General features: G+C 37.5%; 1 protein-coding gene across 4 annotated transcripts in view; it reads left to right on the forward strand.

The window, feature by feature from the left end:
- The window catches only part of B3galt1 (Beta-1,3-galactosyltransferase 1), a 573,038-nt gene that overhangs the window by 362,064 nt on the left and 189,902 nt on the right, over positions 1 to 21,072 (forward strand). The window lies entirely within an intron of this gene.

The following is a 21,072-nucleotide window of genomic DNA, read 5'->3' on the forward strand; positions in this document are numbered from 1 at the left end:
GGGATGTTTGCCCGGTAACCGGGAAAGGGAATAACACTTGAAATGTATATAAGAAATACTCAAGTTAATAAAAAAAAAAAAAAAACAAGGAAAGGATTCTGCTCAAGTGTAGTGTAGAGAAGCAGTGGGTTTACTGCAGACATTGAAAGACATATGAGTAGGAATTCCTTATAGAAATATAGATGACTCCAAGTCAGCTTCATCACCAAAACAAAACAAAACACACAGCACACACATACACACACACACACAAACCTGGAGTGGGAGATGATTTATGAAAACTATATCCCTAATGTTCTCTGCACAACTTGTTGACAGCTCAGCAATCCAAGAGTCTCTTATCTCCCTGAAATTATTCCTGCTCATAACAACTAAAAAGGGGACCTTGTGGGTCCTGTAACTTCCAGGAGCTTCCTGATGTTCTCATGTTTCACTCACTTACTGGCTTTATATTTTATTTGCTTCCTAAATCTTTTAAGCCTTCTTTCTCCCTCCACTAGTGAATACTCCAGTTTAGAGGAGATAGCAGTACAGCAGTCTTCCTCTGCCACTAGCTATAGATATATAATTTAAGTCATACTAACCCCCAAATCCCTCCTCCCACTGAAACCTGTTTCTTCCTGACAAAACCCCTACCACCTCTTTGACATATTGTATGTATTTGACCCAATGAATGGATTTAATTAGAGTTCCTTACATGAGAACAATTAAAAGGTTTATGGGAGCCTGGGCAACTTATCTTTGGCTACACCAATTAAGAAAACTACTTTTATTTAAAAAGTACCAATAATATATGTGAAATAATACAATTCTTAAAACACATATTCTCAGAACTTTGACTTTTAAGAATCACAGAAAGCTCCAGTTCATGCAAGCACATCATCTTCAGTGCTCCTAGATATCTCTCAACTGATAATTTCTCTCTTAGATATCTCTCAACTGATAATTTCTCTCTTAGATATCTCTCAACTGATAATTTCTCTCTTAGATATCTCTTAGATATCTCTCAACTGATAATTTCTCTCTTAGATATCTCTCAACTGATAATTTCTCTCTTAGATATCTCTTAGATATCGCTCAACTGATAATTTCTCTCTTAGATATCTCTCAACTGATAATTTCTCTCTTAGATATCTCTCAACTGATAATTTCTTCCTTAATTTAAGATTCACTGTAGGCTGCTTTAATATAAACCAGTGGTTCTCAACCTTCCTAATTCCATGACCTTAATACATCACCTCATATGGTGGTAAACCCCAGCCATAAAATTATTTGGTGCTACTTCATAACTATAATTTTGATACTTTGATGAATTGGAATGTAATCTCTGCTATGCAAAATATCTGACATGTGACCCCTCTTAGGGTCATGGCCTACAGGCTAAGAACCAATGATAAAGAAACTCCTTAAGAGAACTAGCTGCCCAACAATATTGTCAAATACTACGCTAGTGAAGTAAGAGCTTCTCACTAAAACAAGTGTTGTCATGTTTTGGGATAACATTCAAAATATTTAACAACAGCTGAGTCTCAAAACCAATGTGTTGAGTTTGAGTGAATGGTTGTTTCTGAACATTACAAGTGGAATTTTAGAACCTTGAATAGGAAATGAGGCTATATACTCATTTAATTATGCCTAGCAACATGCAGTGTTTCCTTTATTCTATCAAACATTTGTGTGGTTTTAAGTGTTGAAAGGTATTGCTTTCTGAGCAACAATAATGTTGGCTTTATTGACAAGTTTTATTGGAAGCAGCCATCTTATTTTATTGAATTGTTTCAGAAAACTTGTTATTCCCTCTTGTGAAAACTGGCCGTTTTCCCCTTTGATAATCATCCTCCCAAGGACTCCCAACTACCCTACAGAAGCTGGTTGTCAACCAAATGCTGGTTGACACAATTGAAAGGCCTAATTTAAAAAATAATTACAATAATCATAAATTGGTCTATTTAAATAGAAAAGAACATGAAAACTAATATACCAGAATTATCAAATTCTACAGTAAAATAAAACATTGAATACAAAATAGTTTGGGTTTGTACAACTAAGTCTAGCCCTGGAAATTCATAGCCTCCCTGAAATATGTTCACATCATTTCTACTTGCCTCAAAAACACTCAGGAGAACTATGACAAAATCAAGCCTCCTGACTTTTTTAATGGATATTTTATTATATACATTTCAAATGTTATCCCCTTTCCCACTTCCCCATCCATAAACCCCCTATATCATCCCACCTCCCCCTTTTCCTATGAGAGTGTTCCCCCACCCACCCACTCACCCCTTCCTGCCTCCCCACCCTGACATTCCGCCAAACAGGGGGTGTCGAGCCTTGGCAGAATCAAGGCCTTCTCCTCCCATTGCTGCCCAACAGGGCCATTCTCTGCTACATATGCAGCTGAAGCCATGGGTTTGTCCAAGTGTACTCTTTGGATGGTGGTTTAATGCGTGGAAGCTCTGTTTGGTTGGTATTGTTGTTCTTATGGTGTTACAAAACCCTTCAGCTCCTTCAATCCTTTCTCTAACTCCTACATTGGGGACACCATTCTCAGTTCAATGGTTGGCTGCAAGCATCCACCTCTGTATTTGTCAGGCTCTGGCAGAGTCTCTCAGGACACTGCTATATTAGGCTGCTGACAGCATGAGCTTCTTGGCATCAGTAATATTGTCTAGGTTTGGTGGCTGTATGCATATGGTCTGGGTCCCCAGGTAGGGCAGTCTCTGGATGGCCTTTCCTTCAGTCTCTGCTCCAAACTTTGTCTCCATATATCCTCCTGTGAATATTTTTGTTCCCCCTTGAGACAACAATACAATAATTTGATGGTAGACTCCAAGGGTGAGATCATTTTTACTATGCACTTATTCAAAAGTCCAAGTTGTTGGTGTCTAAATCCATGTAAAAAACAATAGGAGAATGATAATCCCTATCACCTTTGGACATAGTAACTATTGTATTAAGACTTATAAGTAACAAATTATTGTAGTGTGTAGAGAAATTGATTTACAAACTCAGAAATGGTTATAAGGTGCTAAATGTCCCTAGTTTATGAATAAGGAAAATATTAAAAACTTATCTAAATTGAATAATTATTAGAGTATTGTATTGCAAGTCTATTATTTTTGTGTACTAGTTCATTAGATTTCATTTAAAGGTTAGAAAATAACAATAAACATAGTAAAAGCAATATACAGTAAACCAGTAGCCAACATCAAACTAAATGGAGAGAAACTTGAAGCAATCCCACTAAAATCAGAGACTAAACAAGGCTGCCCACTCTCTCCCTACCTCTTCAATATAGTTCTCAAAGTCCTAGCCAGAGCAATTAGACAAGAAAAAGAGGTCAAAGGATACAAATTAGAAAGGAAGAAGTCAAAAAAACACTATTTGCAGATGATATGATAGTGACCCCAAAAATTCCACCAGAGGAGAACTACAGCTGATAAAGAACTTCAACAAAGTGGCTGGATATAAAATTAACTCAAACAAATCAGTAGTCTTCCTTTATTCAAGGGATAAACAGGCTGAGAAAGAAATTAGGGAACCAACACCCTTCACAATATCACAAATAATAAAAAATACCTTTGTGTGGCTCTAATCAAGCAAGAGAAAGATCTGTATGACAAGAACATCAAATCTCTGAAAAAAGAAGTCGAAGATCTCAGAAGATGGAAAGATCTCCCATACTCATAGATTGACAGGATTAATATAGTAAAAATAGCCACCTTGCCGAAAGCAATCTACAGATTCAATGGAGTTCCCATCAAAATTCCAACTCAATTCTTCATAGAATTAGAAAGAGCAATTTGCAAATTCATTTGCAATAGCAAAAAGCCCAGGATAGCAAAGACTGTTCTCAACAATAAAAGAACTTCTGGGGGAATCACCATTCCTGACCTCAAGTTTTATTACAGATCAATTGTGATAAAAGCTGTATGGTATTGGTCCAGAGACAGGCAGGTAGATCAATGAAATAAAATTGAAGGCCCAACCCACACATCTATGGTCACTTGATCTGTGACAAAGGAGCTAAAGCTATCCAATTGGAAAAAGAACAGCATTTTCAACAAATGGTGCTGGTTCCATTAGAGGTCAGCCTGTAGAAGAATGTGAATCGACCCATTCTCTTTTTCTTTTATTCTTGCTTCTTTTTTTCTTTTATTGGATTTTTTTAAATTTACATTTTATATGATATACCCTTTTCTGGTTTCCCCTCCAGAGTTTTTTCCCCAATCGGAGAGGTTTAATGAGAGAACAAGACAAGAGTTAGAAGAGGAGAGAGTAGAGGCCGGCCATGAGCATGTGGAGGGAGGGAGGAGGGGAATGGAGAGAGAAAGGACAAAGGGGGAAGAGGGGAAGAGCAAGTGAGCAAGAGAGGCCCTCCAGAGTTTTTGATCTTAGTCATTCTGACTGGTGTGAGGTAGAATTTCAGGTTTGTTTTTTTTTTTTTTTTGATTTGCATTTCCCTGATGACTGAGGATGTTGAACTTTTCTTCAGGTGCTTCTCAGCCTTTGCTATTCCTCAGTTGAGAATTCTTTGTTTAGCTCTGTACCCCCTTTTTAATAGGATTATTTGATTCTCTAGAGTCTAATTTCTTGAGTTCTTTGTATATATTAGATATTAGCCCTCTATCAAATGTAAGATTGGTAAAGATCTTTTCCCAATCTGTCAGTTGTGGTTTTGTCCTAATGACAGTATCCTTTGCCTTACAGAAGCTTTGCAATTTTATGAAGTCCTATTTGTTGATTCTTGATCTTAGAGCATAAGGCATTGGTGTTCTGTTCAGGAAATTTTCCCCTGTGCCTATGTGTTTGAGGCTCTTCCCCACTTTTTCTTCTATTAGTTTGAGTGTATCTGGTTTTATGTAGAGGTCTTTGATCCTCTTGGACTTGAGCTTTGTAACTCCCAGGGACTAAGCCACCATCCCCAGAGAACACAGGGATGGACCCGTGGCTCCATCTACATATGTAGCAAAGGATGGCATTGTTCAGCATCAACAGGGGTAAAAGCCCTTAGTCCCGTGATGGCTTGTTTTCCCGATGTAGGGGAAGGCAATGGCGTTGATGTGGTAGGGAGTGGGTGGGTGGGAGTGAGAGCATTCTCACAGAAGCTGGGAGAAGGGGGAAAGGGAATAATATTTGAAATGTAAATACATAAAATATCCAAGAAAAATAAAAATAAAAGGAAGAAAACACCAATAAAATCTACTCAGAACGTATCAAGAGAATATATCTTATATTTGTGAATTGATTGTGCATTGTTAGGAAGTATATGATAAAAATGTTTAATGAAGCAACCCAATCTCCAGAAAGCAAAAAGCACTAGGAATTAGAAAACCTGTATAGGTAAGGAACCTGAATGCTAGGTAGAACAGAAGACCCATGGGAACTCTGTGGGACTCTGGCCAAAGATCCCCCTTGTACTGGCAGACCTAAAGGCAGACACCGCGGATGAGGTACCTGGCAAAGGCTATCAGAATGCAGAGGAAAAAGACTGGGAAAGCAAGTTGAATCTCTTTTTTATGAGCCATATTTGATATTTATATAACTAAATACATAATATTTATAAAATTTATATATAAATATATATGTATATACTTTATAATTATACATTATATTTATTATACACAATGATATAAATATGACATAAATAATTGCAAAATATCTTTTATATTATATTTTATATTGATATTATATTCTTATTAGATTTTGAGGTTTAGATATTCAATATTTATTATGTTTTATATTTATGTTATTTCACCATATGTTCATATTATATAAAAATATGATATATAAATTATAAATTCTATTACATAGTATATATTTTATGTAATATGTTATATATTATATATTAATGCATATATAATATTTTATACTCAATAATACATTTATGTGCCCTTATTCATTGTGAATATAAAAACGATTGAAAGAATTTGTCCTCTCCAGTAAAGATTCCACATACCCTCACTATTTAACTCTAGAAAGCATAGTTTCTGATAATCAGTTAAATCTCCTCATTCTTTCCTTTATGCCCAATTATTCAAGTACTGAAACAACAAACTGTATCAAGCTAGCACTGTGCACTGGACATTGCCCTTAGTGGATAGTTACTAAGTAGATACTTACAAAATTAACACCATCAGTTTTACATTGCCCCCAAAAGTTTAATGGATATTTTTAAAGATGCTATTAATTCAAAAAATATCTAGTGAGTAGTCATAATAGTCACAAAATTTATCCACTTCAGAATTTCCTAGTTTCATAGTAGAATTCAAGATATATTTAAATATTGATGTCTAAAAATCCTTTTGAGTGAAGTATTTATAAAATATAAAAATATGCCCCTAGTACACTGCTAAACAAAGATTAAAAGTAATTATTGATCAGTATACCATCACCTATGCAGGATTAATCCTTACTTTGTAAGTTAGATATTAACTAATTCTGATTTAAACTTTTCTATTTTTTTCTATTTTCTCACCGAAATTATTGTTTTAATAAGACAGCTGTACTAATTAGCAGTAAATAGGCTAGAGAGCTACAAGAACCACCGATTACCAGGGTTTAAATTTGGGTACCCCTAATTACGGTATTGAGGAAAAAGGAACCTGCCAACAATTCGTTCCGAAATACCCACTAGAGTTATGAAGCAAGAATTTATCTCACCTTATTAGTGAGAAGTTAATGAGATGAAAACTCAGTCTCTTTCTGTCCCTCTGTTTTTCTTAGCACATCACAGATACATGTACCATTAATTTTCCCCCAAAAAAATATTCAGTAAATGTTCCACCCTATTTATTTCATGTAATCCAAAGAATATCACTTACGAATGTAACATAAAATGGCCAGATAATGGGAATGGGGCCATGTCCGAGCTGAAAATATTTCGATGCAATCTGCTGAGAAGGTTTTGATAAATAACAAATATTTGAACGAGCCTTAGTCCATCAGGAGTGTGTCTGTGCAGTGCTATAGAGAGCCAGGTTGGCTGAAAGGAGTCTACAATAGTCTGCTTTGAACATACATAAATGACATCTGGAAATGGAGCCCAGGTACCCTGGACATAACAATAAAAATATTAGGCCAAAGAAATGAAGAAACAAAGAAGAGAACTAAGATCAGTCTTGCTTTAAAAATACTGGTTTTTAAAAAGAATTAGGATATTTAGCTAATTTGAAATCTTGGACAATGTGACATTAAATGTTATGAATAGTCACATATTACATATAAAATATTTACCATTCTTTTTTTAAAAACCTTGCCTCTGATATATAAGGCAAAGCTGTTACACATCACTCCCTGAAATTACCTTTGACTGGGTTTCAAGATAAGCAGCTGCCGTGGGACCTGGTGCTAAAAGTGTGTTTTCAGAAATTGCAGACAGAAAACTGCCTCAAGCATCTTGTCCAGGACTATGGTCTCTGCACCTGCCAAAGAAAACCCGATACAACTTGATGGCCAGGCTCTTGTGTAATACAGGCACAAGGGTCTTCTTGCTTCCACGTGTTTCACCCTCTTCCATTTTCTATAGAATGTGAACTAAAATGGTTTCTGCTTGGAAACATTAAAATCAGAGCAAGCCATGAACTCGATTCCCAATTCACCACAGCAGAAGGAACTGAGCGGTTGGAGAACAGTTTTATGTTACTTTGACTCATTGTGGCGAGCCCTATTTTTATAGTGGATAGTTTATGAGACATCTTTATACTCCTCAAAGAAACCCAGGGATAAACCAGCCGCACTATTTCAGTGAAGTGAATATAATGCCCTACGTGTGACATTAAGAAGTGTGTAAGCCTCAAGGAGCTGGACTACACTAAAGCCATTACAAAGTCAGACATGGGCACTATGCTGGGGAAATGCCAGGTAAGGTCTTGTCAGGTCAGCAGGCTTAAATAAAGACTGATTTCACTCACAATCCCATCAATTGTAACATCATTTGTGATATTTTTTTTCAAAAACAGTGAACAACTACTTTTAGGATATAAATATATATGTACATTTAATTATACATGTGTGTATAATATACATATTACAAGAAATATATAGTCTATATCCATATACAATAAATACATAATGCTGCCTATTTATAGCCTATACAAAATGCCTTCCCCTTTCACATAACAGCTCCATTCTTGATGAATAGAGAATTTGCTAACTGCAGGCCATGTATTTCTATGTGAAAACATGTTTACAACTTCATGACTTATAACTTGGTTATCCACTTTCAAGAATCAGCGTGAAGTCGTAGTATTTGCATTGCAATGTGTCTAGGATCCTATCAGCAACCACTCTATTTTTACGACAATTAATCCATCTCCACGGATTCCCACAGCAATGAATCCCTCACCAAGTCATGAATTCTAGAGACACCATGGAGAGCCATACCTGGGATTCAGAATGGCACTTTATCACCCCTCATTCATCCCTGCTCCAGCCCCAGCATGGCCAAGGCACCTTCACACCTTCCCCAGCCTGCAGGAATGCTAAGCAGGTCTTCTGGCTGTCTGGTCCCCTTCAAGGATTCTGGGAAACTCCATGTGTACATGGCCAAAGAGCACTTGCTGATCTGTACATATCTTTTCTGTTCTTACCTTTCCTCTTGACAAATCATTACTAACAAACCCAACATTCAAGACAGTGTAAAAAAAAAGTTACCACCAAATCTTTTGAAAAAAAATTTATTCTCAAAAACGTTTGATGGGAGCCAGTCCTAAAAGCAAATGGCTTGCTTTTTCATAAGTGAGTATATAAAGGCTTTCAGAACCATGGATGCATCTGTTGTGTGGGGAAATCTCTATTTTATTTATCATCTCCCCTGATCCAAGTTCCATTTATTAATATTCATGAAGTATTTAGAATGCCTGTTTCAGGCACACCGTAAGTTTGCTAAATAATTAAATAAGCACTCAAAGTTATTCTGAAATTGAGCCTAACTGTATTTCTTCTTTGATGTAAAGCTTTGGTGGATTTTTATTTTGAATTTAGATATTTTTAAGGAAGTCAAATATACATACAGATGATAGAGAATAAATAGTGGTTACTAGAATCCCAGTGTAGACAAGGAAGTTGGGGCGAAAGGACGCAAAATAGCAGTTGTGTCTATGAACAACAACAGAAAGATCTTAAACCCAAGGGCTACATAGGCGACAATGTATTTGTATCCAAGATTTTAGGTTAATGGGTATATTATGCCACCGTTCCCATGAGTATGTGGGGTCCTTTGAGTATATTGATATACATATGTCGTGACATGCTGTGTGCACTAAACTGTATGTTCAATAACATTTATTTTGAAAGCATTTGATGTCAACTTATGTCCCTATGTTTGTCTAAACATCTGCCTATGTAATTACACTTGCATGTAAAAGCCTGCAGTAAATGTCTAATATCTCCCTCAGTCTCCCTTCACCTTATTCTCTGAGACAGGTTGGTTGTTCATTAGATGTGGAATCCACTGAGTCATCTAGCCTAGCTGGTAAGTGAGATACAGCCGTCTACTGGTCGCCACTTGCCAGGCACTAGGAAAATAGGCGCTTGCCACTACTCCAGGCTTTCACATGGATGCCAGAGACGCAGGTCCTCAGGCTTGTGAAGCAAGTAAATTACCAATCAAGCCAACCCCTGCCCCCGAAAGTCATTTTTAAAGAACAAATATATCAAAGGAAAAATCTACACCAATCCACACTACAGAATGTGTTGCCTAACAGCATTCTGGTCAATGGTAAGCCATGTTCTAGTTGTATTCAGTTGCTGTGATAAAATATATGAACTAAAGCAACTTAAGGAGGGATGACTTATGTGGCTTGCAGTTCCTGACCACAGACTATCACCAGGGCAGTCAAGAAAGCAACTCAAACAGAAACTTGAAGCAGCAACCACAGAGGAGTCCTGCTTTCTTGCTGACTCCCTCACAGGCTTTTGTTTAGATAACTGTCTTACACAACCCAGGACCACCTTGCCTTGTGGTTCCTCTCACAACAGCCCCGGTCCTCCAACATCAGCTAATAACCAAGACAGTCCTCAAGAGACATGCCCACAGACCAGGCTGACCTGGGAAATCTCTTATTTGAGACTCAATTCTCAGGTAACTGGAGACTATGTCAAATTGACAAGTCAGGCTAACTAGGACATACCTGTATAATGACAGTCCTTCAAATTTATACTGGAGCTGAAATTTCACTATGCCTTCCCCATGTTTAGATAATGCATGCTACTGTGTTGCAATTGTGTTCCAGTATTCAGTATAAAAATATACAGTGTGGATTTATAGCCTAGGAGAAATAGGCTGTGCCACAGAACCTCAGTGGACAGAAGGCTAGATGACCTATTTTAAAGGAGAGATGACACAGAGAATAAAATATGCCAATAAGACCTCTGTTAGTATGTTCTCTCATAATCAAACAATGTTAGGCTATACATTAAAGAGACAAAAATATATCTACCTTGGTTCAGTCCTGTGTAATCTTCGCCCAGATCTCTGAATCACTGCCTACAGTAATTCTTCAGAACTTTCTACCATAAGGAAAGCATTGCCTCCAGCTTTCATGACAAGCTTTTCGAGTATATATAGCAGCCAGACTCTGAATGTAGAGTCTGCCTGTCAAAGGGATTCATTCACACTGTATATCATCCAACCATTCATTGCCGGAAGATTCACTGAGTCTCGCATGTCTCTGACCTCTGTTCCTGTGTTTCCATGTTTTCTTTTCCAGGATGCTCTTATCACCTGCTACCCAGATGTGCACCCCACTCATCTCCTACTCTCTAGGGCATTCTTCTCAACCTTACATAGTCGACCTCTTCATCTTCCACCCCACTCTACTCTGACAGAACATGTTGTAGGTTTCACCATGGCCTGAGTTGACTAGCAGTTTGCAAATGACCAGGGACAGTTCTAAACACAGTCCCGTTTTTAGTGTGTGTCTTCTACATAGTAATTCTGTGAGAGAAGTATTAATAGTGCCCTCATTTTATAGACTCTAATGAGCAGGAGGTAGATGCTTCTGAATTTAGATGACTGGAATGATCACTATGCATTTTGAAAATTAATTATTAATTCTCGCTCATTTCATCTATAATGCAGGCTGCTTGAAACACATGTTCTGTCTCCTACCCCAGTACCCAACAAACCTAAGAAATGCTTTGAAAGAATCAAAATTAGTGCGGATCCACAAATTCAACACAAGTGAAGGACTTAAACTCAAAAATTCAAAACATGACTAAGAGCTTTCCTGTAATAATTTCTCCTCTTTCCAGTTCTCTCTGCCTTCTTATTAATTGATAAAACTAAGAATGCTAGATCACAATACACCAGCTTGAAGCTCCAGTGATAACAGAAATTGAAAATATTTAAAAGTAAACTCAAGTAACATGCTTATAATTACTTTGTGAATAAACTTTGCAAAGCTTATGTGATAGAGATCTACTCATTCAATATATGCATTTATACTTTAGTTATTATTTTAAGTAGGACTCTAAATAACTCTAAAATAACAACTTGAAAAACTGAGGCAATTTCCCAACAATGTAACCCAGGCTCACCTCAAGTTTGATATCTTTCTGCCTGAGCCTCCTGAGTGTTGGGATTGCAAATATATGCCACCACACCAGGCATGTATAAAACATCTTAAAGTGTAAGGGACAAATATGTTTCTACTTCTATTTCCCAAAGCCATAGGTAAGTACTAAATCTAAATTACATTTCTTTCTAGTCTTTGGTTCTTATTCTCATCCACCAATTCCTTGCGTTTGTAATCTCTTCTTGCTCTTATCTTCCTGAGATCTTCTTGAAATCCTTCAACCTCTGAGTCTCCCTTGTACTAACTAGTCAAACCACACTAACGAAGTCACTTTCCTTTTCTGACCTTTCTAAGGAGATTTTAATTGATTTGGTTTCTGGAAAATACTCAAGTTAATGTACTTTAAGGACAAAGGTTGCTTTTAGAATAAATACCTCAACTTTTTGATATGCATGAATGTGAATGCATATCTTGTCAGTTCTGTAGTGGCCACTGGCCTATATTTCTTTTTAAGTTTCCTGTTCTGATCGAATGCAATATATGATGCTGGTCACTAAAATTCATCAACATAAGTTCTCATAAATCAATGTCTAAACACCTTTTGTTTCTCCTCTGTTCTTTGGTGAAACCTTGGGGCTTGGCATTCATTTAAAAGCTGATTGACTTCTTTTCTCACTCTGGAATTCGTTGCAATTACACGCCTTTGAATTAGTTCCATGGAAATATCGTTTGACATCTAACAGTTCAGGAGGCAGATTATAAGTAAATAGTCCAGAAGCAACCTGGGAGGAAAAGTGTTTGTATCATTTTACTGCTGTAGTCTACCTTCCAGGAGCATCGGGGCTGGAACCTGGAGGCAGGAGCTGATGCAGAAGCCATGAAGGAAGGCTGGCTTTCCTCAGCCTGCATTCTTTTTCTATGTTTATAATAAACAAAATCCCTTATATACAATCTGTTTTGGTCATATTCTTTCCCTTCTCTCAACTCCTTCCACACCCTACCCATATCCTTACCTACACACCCTACTTCACACTCTCTTGCTTGCTCGCTCTCTCTCTCTCTCTCTCTCTCTCTCTCTCTCTCACTCTCACTCTCTTTCTCTCTCCTTCCTCCCTCTCTCCATCCTTTTTCCCCTCTTAAAAAATGTAAAACAAAAAGCAAAAGTCAAAACAAACAAGCCACAAAAATAATACTGGTGATGATGATGATGATGATGATGATGATAGTGGTGGTGGTGGTGGTGGTGGTGGTGGCAATGATTACGATGACAACAATGGCAAGGACAAGAAAACTAATGATAATAAATGGAACCCATTTTATGGTGGTCAATTACTCCTCAGCACGGAGCCAACCATAGAGTATAGTTGATCAACCCAGTGGCACTCCTTTGGAAAAACCTTGTTTTTCTTTTCCCAGTAGCTATCAATTACAAATGACTTCTTGGTTGGGCATGGGACTTGGTACCTTCTCTATGTTGGGATTTCACCTGGTTTGAACTTAAGCAGATCTTGTTGTGCATGCAGCCACGATCTTGTAGTTCAGAAGTGTGTCAGTGCTACTGTGGCTGGTCACATTCTTTCACTGGACTCTTCCAGAACCTCTGATTCTTACACTCTTTCTACCCCTTCTTCCAGAGAGGTTCCTGAGGCTTGCAGGGAGAGTTTGATAAAGACATCCAATACATGGCGGAATACTCAGGGCAAAGTGAAAGCACAAACAAACAGCAAACAAACAAACAAACAAACAAAGCCAATCACTGAAAACATTGTCCAGCTGTGGGCCTCACTGCTCATGACCATCTACTGAAAGAACATTCTCTGATGAAGGTTCAGAGATCCTTTGATGAATTTCTTTGGTGCCTGTTGTAGAGCCTCCTTGTTCTCTCTAAGTTCTGTGACTTTTGTACCCTGATTTTCTTTTCTTTAGCTGAGCAAAGAATCTGTCCATCTCGTTTATATTTTTCAATCTTATTTATATTCTCAAAGGATCAGCTTAGACATATTGTGTCTTTGTTTTATTTTCTTTGTTTCTATTTTATCAATTTTTGTTCTTATTATTTCTTGCCATCTACTGAATTGGGGCTTTATTTAGTCTTGATTTCTAAAATTCTTGAATTGGATCATTAAGTCATGTAATTTACTCTTTCTAATTTACTTAATGTAGACACTTAGAGATGTAAATTTTCCTTCTAGAACTGCCTTTAATATGTCCCAGAGGTTTGAGATTTTGTTTTATTGTTTCATTTTCATCTAGTTTCTTTTTTTTGCTTTCTTCATTCAAGTAGTTACAGTTACATAATGAGTTGTTCAATATCCATGAGTTTATGTACTTAGATTTAATTTGTTTACTAATTCAAATTTTATTGCATAATGGTTGAATGGGGTACATGGAGTTACTTTAGTTTTTTTACACTTGTTAAAGTTTGTTTTATGTCCCAAGATATGCTCTATTTTCTAGAACCTTCCATGGATTGTTGAGTAGAATGTGTATTGGGGGGAGGAATAGAATTTTTTATAATATGTTAGGTATATTTGATGCAAAATTTCTTCAATTACTTTTTGTACAGATAAAGGAAATGTCGGAAATCACTTTTTTTGGAATGATGTTAAGCTGTATCTTTAATTCTAAAAGCAGAATTTATTTTTTTATTTGTTTGTTTGGAAATTGGTTTACCAGAGTTTAGTGTGTGTGCGCGCTGTAATATTTTCTTGACTAGCTGATCCCTTGATTAAATAGCATACACTTTCTTGTCTCTTCTGATCAGGTTTATTTTAATGTCTATTTTATCAAATATTTGGATAGCAATTCCTTCTCTTCTTCTGATCCCATTTGCTTGCAATAGTTTTTCAGCCCCTTAACTTTAAAGTCATGCCTACATTGAAAATTAAATTGATTAGACAATTGAGGCCACCAACACGTACTTTTTATTTCATCAATTATAGCTTCATTTGTTTTCTTTATAAAGCTTCTTGGCTGTGTTTATTTCTCTCTTCAGTTTAAAGTATAGCTTCCAGTATTCTTTTTAAGGTTATTTTGGTGGACATGCTTCCTTTTTCACACTGTTCATAACATGTAAAGTTCTTCTTTCCACTGTGGAAAGTAGTTTTGCTAGGTACAGTAATGCAGCATAGGCGTAGTCATGGTATTTAGAACTTAGACTGCATTGCTCCAGGCTCTTCTGCCTTTCAAAGCTATCGCTGAGAAAGTAACTTATTTTCCTGGGTTTTCCTTCTTATATAACTCATTTGGAGGACGGGGTTGAGGTTTTGTTGTTTCTCTTGTAATTTTCAGCGCTTGTTCATTGTATTACCTATTTAGTGTTTTATCTATGATGTTCTGTGGAGAATTGCTTCTCTGGTCTTGTCTAATTGTGTTTATATGGACTTCTTGTAACTATTTGTATTGGTAGTCTTTCATTAGGGGAAGTTTTCTTTTATGATCCTGTCGAAAAATCTGGTTTATGCCATTGACCTTGGATGCTTCTCACTCATCCATGCCTGAAGTCTAGTATTGGAGATTTGGTCTTTCTGTAATGCCCATGTTTCTTCTATGTTCCTTTTTTTCTTTAATTTTTTTTCATATTCTTTGCTTCCACTGTCTAATTTCTCTACTTTACCTTCAATCTTTACACTCTTATCTTCAACTTAAACCATTCTTCTTGAATGGTTTATTCTAAATGTAAAGCTCTCTCTTTAATTTTCTAGTTGGGTTACTGAGATTTTCAATTCCATCCTCATTTCAGCCTGAGTTCTCTTTAGTATTTCTAACTCTTTTCCTGAACTCTGATGTCAAACCCTGATCTGTATTCATTTCACTCATTGTTGTAGTTCTTGACATCTTTCAGACATTTATTGCTTACCTCTTGATGTTTAATGATGTGTTTGTCCATGCCCTCTTTAAAGTCCTTAAATTCTTTGATGAAGTTTGGGATTACTCTTTGAAATTCTACCCTGATAATCATCTAGGTAACGCTCATTAGCTAACTTTTTTTTTATAGGATTGGTAGATTTAGTAGGAAATCTGCTATCTTGAACATTCATATTTTGCTTTTGTTTTGTGATGTGCTTTTTACAGTCATTTAAAAATATATAAGGCTAAGCAACTTACTTGTGCTAATATCTGCAAAGCTGTTATAATTCCTGTCGTAGGCTAACTAGAATGCATGATACATACAACAGATCCTTCAACAAGGATCCCAGGTTGACCTGAATGAAGACTGGAAGGATTGCTGAGGAAGAGAGAAAGGCGTGAGTCTCACACTGCGCAAGCTCACTGTTTAAGAGAGGTCCACAAGATAAATCATATTAACCTGTATAAATAATGTTTTGATATAAAGAAGTAGAGTTGTTGCTCTTAGTTTTCTAACAGTCTCCCAAATCAAGATTTTGCACCAAATAAAGCAAGGAACTTGAATCAGATTAGTTTGTCCCTATCTCTACTTTAATGACTCTCTGAGGTCTGGGAAACCATCTGCATTGTAACTGTATTAGTTACATTTATGTTTCTGTGATAAAATACCACCATCAAGATAACTCATAGAGGGAAGAATTTATTTGGGCTTATAGTTCCAGAGGGACAAGTGCCCATCATGACAAAGAAGCATGGCAGCAAGCAGTGGGGACAAGATGCCAAGAGCTCACATCTCTTACTGCAAGCATAAAGCAAACAGAGGGAACTGAAAGTGCTGTAATCCTCTAAACTCTCAAAGCCTGACTCCAGGGACATACTTCCTCCAGTGAGATTGTACTTCCTAAAACTTCCCAAACATTGCAATCAACTGGGGACCGGGTGCCTGAGATGATGGGGTACACTTTTCATTCAAACTTCCACTGTGAGTCACGTCCTACGTTCACTGCCCCAAATGAATCCTAAGAACTCTCAGGAAGGTGAGTCCTTGGCATCCCATGATCCTCTTCAAAGGGGTGGTCTCATGGTGATCCTTTTTGAGATGGATGTTGACAGGAGTAGGCCAAGATGAGCTGTCGCTCAAACAGATCCAGGTTTCAGGGCAAATTCCAAGCTCTAACATTTTTGTGGTTTGATTCTCAGGGAGTTATTTGATATTTCTGAACCTGCGTTTATTAAATTTTAAATATGTAAAATTGTACCTCATATATTAACCATAAGGGTTTCCGAGCCTTGGCATACAGAATGGGTATGTAGCTCAGCTGTAGAGTGCTTCTCTCAAATACTCAGAGCCCTGGGTTCCGTCCCAGAACTACTTAAGGGGAAAAATGGCAAACTTGGCTTCAATGCGAATGCTTAAACAAACAATAGGCACAATTTTTCACTACCCTAAGCTCGTTTGCAGTTTCTTTCATTTGACAATAGAAGTTTCTTTCTCAATTGCACCATAATAATTGCTTTGCTTAATAAGTAGTTGGTTTTTGTAGAAATGAACGTGTTCACTAAATAACCAGTAATAGTGTTTGTTTGATGGTTTATATTAAAGTAAACACACTGGAGAAAACTTTATTAGTCACAAGTGATCGATAAAATAAGCAATAATGAAAACCAGAGAAATTTTTTAAACAAAATTTTAAACTAAAGGAGCATTTTGTGTCAGTCAGATAGTAACATGAGCTCTTAGGCAAAACAAGTTGACAGAATCTGCAGACACTTGCCACACTGTCTCAAAGACTGAACAATAATCCTGGCCCTAAACCTATGATCCAAGACCCTCAGAGATTACACACCTTCAATTAATTCTCCTCAGTTATAAGACAAGGGCTAGATAAAATCGTCTACTAGGACTGACTCAATTCTGGTAATTTTACAGCTGTCTTTAGTTGGAAGAATCCTAGCCATTAATTTCTTCTTCCTGTTTAGAACCATTTTAATTGATTCACATGTGCTGATCTATTATTAGCCATTAAAATCTTCAAAGTTAATGCTAAGCCTTACATCTTCCACTCTCTATTTTAAGGTTCTGCTTAACAGGTGTAGTTGCTGTCCTTACATATAGCAGTACCCTACCTCTGTTTGTGCAAAGGTTTTTCAGAATCGAGTCTACAAGACCACAGGCAGACCCAGGTCATTTTTCCAAAGTCAAAGTTACGGCTGCTGTTAACCACTGAAAACATCTGGAAAGCCATCTGCTACCATTCACGCCAGAGCTCTCAGATCAGTCTATTTGCTGTCTGACATACACTGTCCTAAATAATTGCGCGGCTGACAGGAGCACCTTGCCTTCCTATTTTCCAGTGAAAGAACATTGCCAGAGGACAACTGATTTCACAGTAGTGGCTTTAGTCAGGACCTTGCTTCAAACCAGAAGCATCTGTACAGGAGGTCTCTGGACTTTATTTAAAACCAGAAAGTGATATTTCCAATCAGAATAAAAATTAACGAAAGTATATGTGTGTTATAAAATCATGCCTGAAAGGCTACTATGTGCAAATCATCGTGTCACTATCAGACTGATACAGATCCTACAGCTGGGGCACGTGTGGCATAGGGCAAGATTCAGGCTGAGAAGCATAAAATTTCAACGCAGTGTGGTGACCAATGCAGGGAAATGGGCATTACCCCCAAACGTGATGCTGTGTCAGCACCTCAGCTTCTTTGTAGAACAGTAAAAATGTATACTCGCCTCTGCCTTTTTAATTGGGGGAAAGGGTATACTGACTTACTATGAACCACTACTGAAGTGATCTTCTTAAAGTAAGACCATATTAAGCCAGATCCATATTCCATATTAATGACTTTCTTTCTGCCTAAAATGTTGTGACAGCCATTTTGCTTGTCATCTTTCCACTTAAATGGAGTCAAGTCCTCTCATGTTCCCTTGGTGTTGATGACTCCCTTCTCCTCCTTCTTTTACTCTTGCTTTAACTTATATCATCTTTGTAACTTATTTAGGCAATCACATTGTTTCTGTCACTATTCTTGGCTACTTATGATCACTTGTTCTGTTATCACCTGATATTTTAAGTACAAAATATGATCCAATAAAATAAACTTTTATAAATAATAAGCAAAATATTGACCTTCTAAATAAGATGTAAAATTATCAAATAAGCTGTCAACCTAAATTCTAAATATTATTTTATTTCTTTGAGTCTTGATATACTTCATTCTACAACTGAAACTATTATATTAAAAATGTTTCAGTTTGCATTATGGTATATAAATGTCCTGCCTCCCTCTCTAGTTAGCAGAGCACGCCCAAAGCACTTATCCCTCATCCTGCATTATTGCTTCAGATTCTACCATAGCTTTGCTTATCAAAGCAAAGGTTCTCTAATGCAAGTGAGTACAAGAATAATTTCATGGGCTACACAAAATGAAATTCTCAAGGCTAGGGCTGTAGTTCAATTGTAAGTACTTATCGAGTGGACTTGTAGTCCTGGGATTGATCCCTAAGCAGTAGTGCTATGCATGCATGTGTGCGCGCGCACACACACACACACACACACATACACACACACACACACACACACACACACACACACAAGCACCTCCACTCACACACACACACAAGCACCTCCACTCACACACAGCAGGTTCTCAAATCAAAGCTTCCTGGAAATCTCATGCTGATCAGTAGTTCTAGGATCCACAGCACAGCCAAGCTGAGGCTCTTTGGTTCCTGGAGACTCCTTCTACCTTCTTCCTGTCTCCCCACATTGCATCTATGTCCCTGGCATCTAGCAATTACCTTAGGAAATGAACAGCTCCCTGTAATTATTCTTAAATAAAGGAAGCACTGCTCAACAATATTGTGTCTGGCTTGATAAACCTAGAAACTCGTGACATTTTAACAACTACCTTCAATGAATGCACCAGTTGTATTAAGAATGAGCAAAAAAGAAAAGAAAAAAAAAAGAAAAAGAAAACAGTGCGACATGAAAAGCATTCAGTTTTACTTCTGATTAACATTCATTTCCATTGCTCCAGTGAGGAAAAAAATCTAATTTATGACTATTATGATTATTGTGAAGATGGTTCATAAACATGTAGATATCTAGGAAAACAATCCGCTTGGTTTTAATTTCAGGGCTGTTAATTTACAGAGGTGCAGATTCTCTGCGAGCTTTTGGTAGTTAGAGCATGACAGTGTTGTGCCCATTCACAAGAGCATATCGCAACTGCCAGACGTAGTGCTTATTTCCTGGCTTTCCTTAAAATGGCATGGAGGTTTTGGCACCAAAGACCCTCCAAGGAAGGTGTAGGATGAGCACAGTGAATGTGTACCTGGCTTTTTCAAATAAAAAAAAAAAAACCTGTTTCTATCCAGTTTCACCAAGTAGAATCTCGCAGTCCCCTTTCTGGGTACTGGATTTATTACTAGTTGAGAGTCCAGATAAAAACATTTCCAAAATGACTCAGTTACTGAGGTCCTGTGTGTGATACCTAGAAGGAGGATGGGTTCAAATGAGCTAGGAGAAACAGATGTCTTTTCTCTGCCTTGCTCCAGTGGCTGTGAGCACTGATGCTCCCACATTGACTCCGTGCCTCTCCCCAGAGGATGGATACAAGGACACATCCATCAAACATGGTGATGCATGCATGCGGCCCCAAAACCCGATGTGCCGAAGCAGGGAGTCAGAAGTTTGAGACCAGTATGGACTTCATAAGCAAGTTATAGGCTAACTTTACTGTATAGCAAGACCTTGTCTCACAAAAATTTAAAATAAAGTGAAATTATACCATGCATTTATCAGTTCGTCTCTCCATTTGACAATGAGTTCTTGAATAGAGAAAAGCTGTAATTTTTCACATTTACTTCTAAGGTCTACAGAACGACTTGCAACACAATACACATGAGAAAAGCAATTTGCCAAGGGAGTCAACAGCTGTTCTATCTTCCCCAATTTAATTGCCTCTCAGCCTAGGCTTGCAAGATCTTTTACATGAAGACTATGCAGTGTTAGTTCTTAATCACATTCAGACTGCCATGGACTTCCCCCTTTCAAATAACCTGGCAGTCTGTCCGTCTGTATTTCTCAAATACGCATCATAGTTCTCAAAGTAGCCCAATCGTTCTCCGAGTTAGATTGAAAGCAAACAGCGAAATAGCAGTGTAAACCTTTAAAGGTGTTTCCCAGCACTTCTAAGAGAGCTGCTTGCTAGACAAAGTTTAGACAAGACCTGCAGTTTGACTTGAGCGCTTTGAAGGTCTGATAAACAGATGCGATGACCATGTGTGCTGGCTAGTTTCATGTCAACTTGACACAAGCTAAAGTCATCCGGGAGGAAGGAAATGAACCTCAGTTCAGAAAATACTTCAGAAGACCAGCTTGTAGGCAAACCTGTAGAGCATTTTTCGTAATTAGTTATTATTCAGGAAGGAGGGCCAAGACCATTGTGGTTGATGCCATCCCTGGGCCAGTCATTTATCCTGGGTTCTAAAAGAAAGCAGGCTGAGTAAGTCTTGGGGAGCAAGCCACTGAGCAGCACCCCTCTGTGGCCTCTGCCTCAGCTCTCCACCTCCAGGTTCCTGCCTTCCTTGAATTCCTGTCCTCATTGCTCTTGATAATAAAGGGTTATCTGGGCCTGTAAGTACAATAAACCTTTTCCTCCCCACATTGCTTGGGCCACAGTGTTTCAT

This window comes from Rattus norvegicus, chromosome 3, assembly GCF_036323735.1.
Source record: "Rattus norvegicus strain BN/NHsdMcwi chromosome 3, GRCr8, whole genome shotgun sequence".
NCBI classification, from domain to species: domain Eukaryota; kingdom Metazoa; phylum Chordata; class Mammalia; order Rodentia; family Muridae; genus Rattus; species Rattus norvegicus.